The following is a 5,065-nucleotide window of genomic DNA, read 5'->3' as shown; positions in this document are numbered from 1 at the left end:
AAAGAGCTGAGCCCACCGACATGTCCCAAATTATATGCTCTGATTTAAAAACTTCTTTTTCTTTTAAGAATTCAAGAGTGATAATGATCGGTACTTACTATCATTTCATGTTTAATGCAAAAAATTTGAAAACAAGGGACCAAAACATTTTATAATATCTTTGTTTTTTTAAAAAATTTTTATATATTTTTTTATTTTTTTCTACAAATAAATATACTAAACTCTCATCCCCATACTTGAACGATGAATCGTCCCCGATGAGCATTAGGAAAAGAACATAAATAAAAGAAACTATAAACAAAAGAAAATAATAAAATAATGTGTTACTCCCCTGGTTTATGTGCATGTCTTCATAATATGTGTATCAACGGCCGTATAGCATTTCATTCGCGGCCGCAAACTTGGGAGCAAATTTCTGAAACGCCATCCAGAGCTATCATGCGGAAAGATATAACATGTACTAAGCAAAGTCGCTTGCATATAGCGGCTTACATAACTAAAACAAAGGTAACTAATAAACATGTTTTTGTACTTTTATGATTTTATAAATTTTTTTTATTTTGTTGGTTTTTTATTTTGTTATTTTATTATATATATATATATATAAAAGGGTTCAAATAAAAAATAATTGCTTTGTGAGAAGTGTGAGAAGGCTTTAAAATAAAACACACCACCTAAATAGGACATTATACCATGTAAATAGGAAACTATACGGTCTTTAAAAACTACAAATCTTAACCACTAGATCCTAGATCCAATGGCCTAGATTTATTCTTATGCTTCTCACAAAACTATTGTTTTTTACGTTAACCCTACCCATATATTTATATACAAATAGAGTACCCTCAAAATCAGCTGCTCGAATGGAGATTGAGTACAAGCGGCTTCAATCGGGAGGGATCCATAGTAACAAACAAAAATAAAAACATATAAATCAAAAACTCAGGCTGCCTTTCGAGAGCGTTTGGTTTAACGGGTCCTCAACCTGACCCCTCTCTCACGTCTAACCCAAAGATGCTGTAAGGCGCAAAACTTCGCCTTTCTCAATGGTCGCCTTCTGACCAATGTAGTGCTTAAGACGGTGATCATTAACTTTGAAGCTCTCATTCTTGTCTTTAATTTTGATCACTCTAATGGGAAGACTTCCTTAACAGTGTATGGTCCATACCATCGAGAACACAACTTTCCCAGATGAAACTTGAGTCGGGAATTAAACAAGAGTATGGCGTCCCTACACTTGAACTGTTTATCGCCTCTCAACTTCCTGTCATGCAGCTTTTTGGTCTTTAGCGTATAACTGTATGAGTGTGCATAGGCATGATCGCGGAGTTCCTCTAACTCATGTATCTGATGGAAACGGAGAAATCCTGCAGTTGAAAGATTGAGGTTAACTGTTTGAAGTGCCCTAGAAGCACGGTGCTCCAACTCAATAGGCAGATGGCAGCCTTTCCCATTAATTTACTGAAATGGTGTGGAACCGGTCAGAGTTTTATACACTTTACGAAAAAACCACAAAGAATCATCTAATTTGTCGAACCAATCCTTTCGATTAATTCCGACTGTTTTTCTGTACGATGCGTTTGATGCCCCGGTTACTCACATCCACTTATCCACTGGTCTGTGGATGGTAGGCAGTCGCAAGGCGATGGGTGACCCCAGCGTGTTGAACACCTTCTCCATCTGCGCATTGTAGAAGTGAGTACCTCGATCACTAATCAAGGCTTTTGGTACACCTAAACGAGAGAAGAGATTTTTTCCCAATTCTCACTACAAGTTGGGCATCGTTAGTGAGCAAGGCTTTGGCCTCAACCCACTTTGATACGTAATCAACTGGCACAAGTATGTACTTGTTCCCTTTAGACGACGGTAACAGGACCATAAAATCAATACCCCAAATGTCAAAAAACTCGCAAACCTGAATAGAATTTTGGGGTATCTCATTTCGGGATGAGATGTTATCGATACATTGGCATCGATCACAGCTTTTAATAAACACATGAGCATATTTGATAATCGAATGCCAATAGAATCATGAATCGAATACCCTCTTAGCAGTAAGAACAGCACCATGGTGACCTCAGGTCGGTCCATCATGACAGTGGCTTAGAATCGGGCACCCCTCTTCAACATCAACACATCTCCTCATCAACTGATCAACACCTATACGAAAAAGAAACAGGTCTTCCCATATGTAGAATTTTACGTCATCAAATAATTTCTTTTTTTTCTGGTGAGACATCTTCCTAGGGAGGTAACCATCGATGAGAAAGTTTGCGATATCGGCAAACCACAAGTAGCCGTCATCCTGGGCTCGGACAAACATGAGATTCTCTATCCGGAAATAGTCATTGATGTTGACCCAACATCTCCAATATCGACTCTCTCAAGACGTGGCAAGTGATCGGCCGCCACATTCTCGCCCCCTTTTTTATCACAGATTTCGATATCAAAATCTTGAAGCAACAAGATCCATCGGATAAGACGAAGCTTAGCGTCCTGCTTGCTGAAAAGATAACGAATATTAGTATGATCATCTAGACGACAGTTTTGGACAGAACAAGATAGGACCTAAACTTATCAAATGCAAAAACCACGGCTAACATTTCTTTCTCGGTGGTGGTGTACTTCTCCTGAGCATTGTTAAGGGTCCGGGTCGCATAGTAGCTCGGATGGAAATACTTTTCCTTCCGCTGTCCAAGCACTGCTCCGACGGCATAGTCACTCGCGTCTCACCTCAATTGGAATGGCAACGACCAGTCGGAAACAATCATGATCGGGCCGTTAACGAGTTTGTCTTTTAGAAGATCGAACACCTCGATACACTGTTCAGAGAAGACAATGGAGCTTCTTTCTCAAGTAGATTGGTCATCGGTCTCGCAATTTTCGAGAAATCTTGGATGAACCGGCGATAGAAACCAGCATGACCTAAGAAGCTACGGATGGATCTAACAGAAGTTAGTGGGGGAAGATTAGAAATGGTTTCAATTTTAGCTCGATCGACCTTGATCCTCGCACTCGAGATCCTATGTCCTAGAACGATGCCCTCGCGTAACATGAAGTGACATTTATCCCAGTTGAGGACTAGGTTGGTGTCGAAGCAACGAGCCATTATCCTATCAAGGCTGGAGAGACAATGATCGAAAGAATTCCCGAAAACTATAAAATTGTCCATGAAGACCTCCATGGAATCATCGATCATGTCATGAAAGATCGCCACCATACATCGCTATAAAGTGGCAGAAGCGTTACAGAGTCAAAAGGGCATGCGTTTATAGGCAAACGTGTCGTAGGGGCAGTTGAATGTGGTTTTCTCCTGATCATCGGGGGAGATTGGGATTTGGAAATACCCGGAAAAACCATCCAGAAAACAATAGTACTGATGACCCGGCAAACGCTCCAGCATCTTATCAATGAAGGGCAGAAGAAAGTGATATTTCCTAGTGGCATTGTTCAGTCTGCGGTATTCCATGCAGACTCTCCAACAGGTCAAGGTCCTAGTGGGAATAAGCTCATTCTTGTCATTGGTGACGACAGTCATGCCACCCTTCTTGGGAACCACTTGGATCGGACTCACCCAGGCACTATCAGAGATGGGAAAAATGAGTCACGCATCAAGGAGTTTGATGATTTCTTTCTTAACAACCTCTAGCATTTTCGGATTAAGCCTCCGTTGAGGCTGAACAACGGATTTGAAATTATCCTCTATGAGGATTTTGTGAATGCAGAACGAGGGGTTAATCCCTTTGATGTCCATAATATTCCATGCTATCGCCTCCTTGTGCGCTTACAGCACCTTCAACAACTTCAACTTCTCGACCTCCGTCAAGGTAGATGCAATGATGACGGGTAGCTTTCTCTCCTTGTCCAGAAATGCATACTCCAAATGAGCGGGTAAATCCTTAAATTTTAAGGAAGGAGAAGGGTTCTCAATGGAAGGTCGGTCCATCGGATCGTCTCGCACGATCTCAACAGCTGACTCTGAATCGAGGGGTGGTGACATTGTGTCATCCTCAATGGTTGAGCGGTCATGGAAACCTTCTCGACCTCTAAAATCTCCCTATCGAGAATCTGTGGGTCCAAGGAAGGTCCTCCACATATGTCAGTGAAAAACTCCCGCACATGGGACACAGTGGTATCAACAAAATACAGGTTTTCGTCCACGATTTGGGGTGTTTGAGTGACTGTCTTATGTCAAAGGTGACGTTGTCATCCCCAACTCTCATAATCAATTTTCCCTCACGGAATTCGATCAACGCCTGTGCGGTTTTAAAGAATGGTCCGCCTAAAATGAGCGGGACACTATCATCCTCATTCATATCCAGAATGACAGAGTCCACTGGGAAGATGAACTTGTCGATACGAACGAGCATGTTCTCAACCACCCCTTACGTGTATTTCACAGAACGATCAGCAAGCTGGATACTCATTCGAGTTGGCCTTGGTTCGCCAAGCCCCAACTTACTGAAAACAGAATACGACATAAGATTGATGCTGCCCCAAGGTTAGCCAAAGCATGTCGAACTGTATCGTCGCCTATGATGCAGGGAATCATGAAACTACTAGGATCGACTATATTTTCATGCAACTTTCTCTTCAACGCTGCATAGCATCCTACACTCAATAGAATAGAAGAGACCTCAACTAGCTTCTCCTTAATTGAAAGAATGTTCTTGAGGAATTTGGTATATTTGTGCATTTGAGTGAGTGCCTCAAGGAAAGGAGTGTTTAGGTGAAGCTGTTTGAGAAGTTTGAGGAACTTGGAGTTTTTTTTCTCGTCTTTGTCTGTTCGAAGTTTACCACGATAAGGAAATTTGGGTTTATAGACACACAGAGGTGGGTTTGATGATGATGATGATGAAGGTTTATCGGACGACTTCGTACTCACTGGAGTATGCTGTTGGTGTGCCTCGACCAGAGGAGACTCCATCTGGATCTCCTCGTCCACCTGCTCCTCCACATCGACCGCAGGTGTGACAATTCTCGAAGGATCAGCCTCTCTTCCTCTTCCAGCACCACTCCTTGTAGTCACTGCTTTGGCGAACCCTCTTGGGTTTTCTCAGTATTT

The sequence above is a fragment of the Bidens hawaiensis genome, unplaced genomic scaffold, assembly GCF_021521415.1.
Source record: "Bidens hawaiensis isolate Kalapana, Puna unplaced genomic scaffold, B.hawaiensis_p1.1 tig00000237_1, whole genome shotgun sequence".
NCBI lineage: Eukaryota > Viridiplantae > Streptophyta > Magnoliopsida > Asterales > Asteraceae > Bidens > Bidens hawaiensis.
This window is presented reverse-complemented; position numbering follows the sequence as displayed.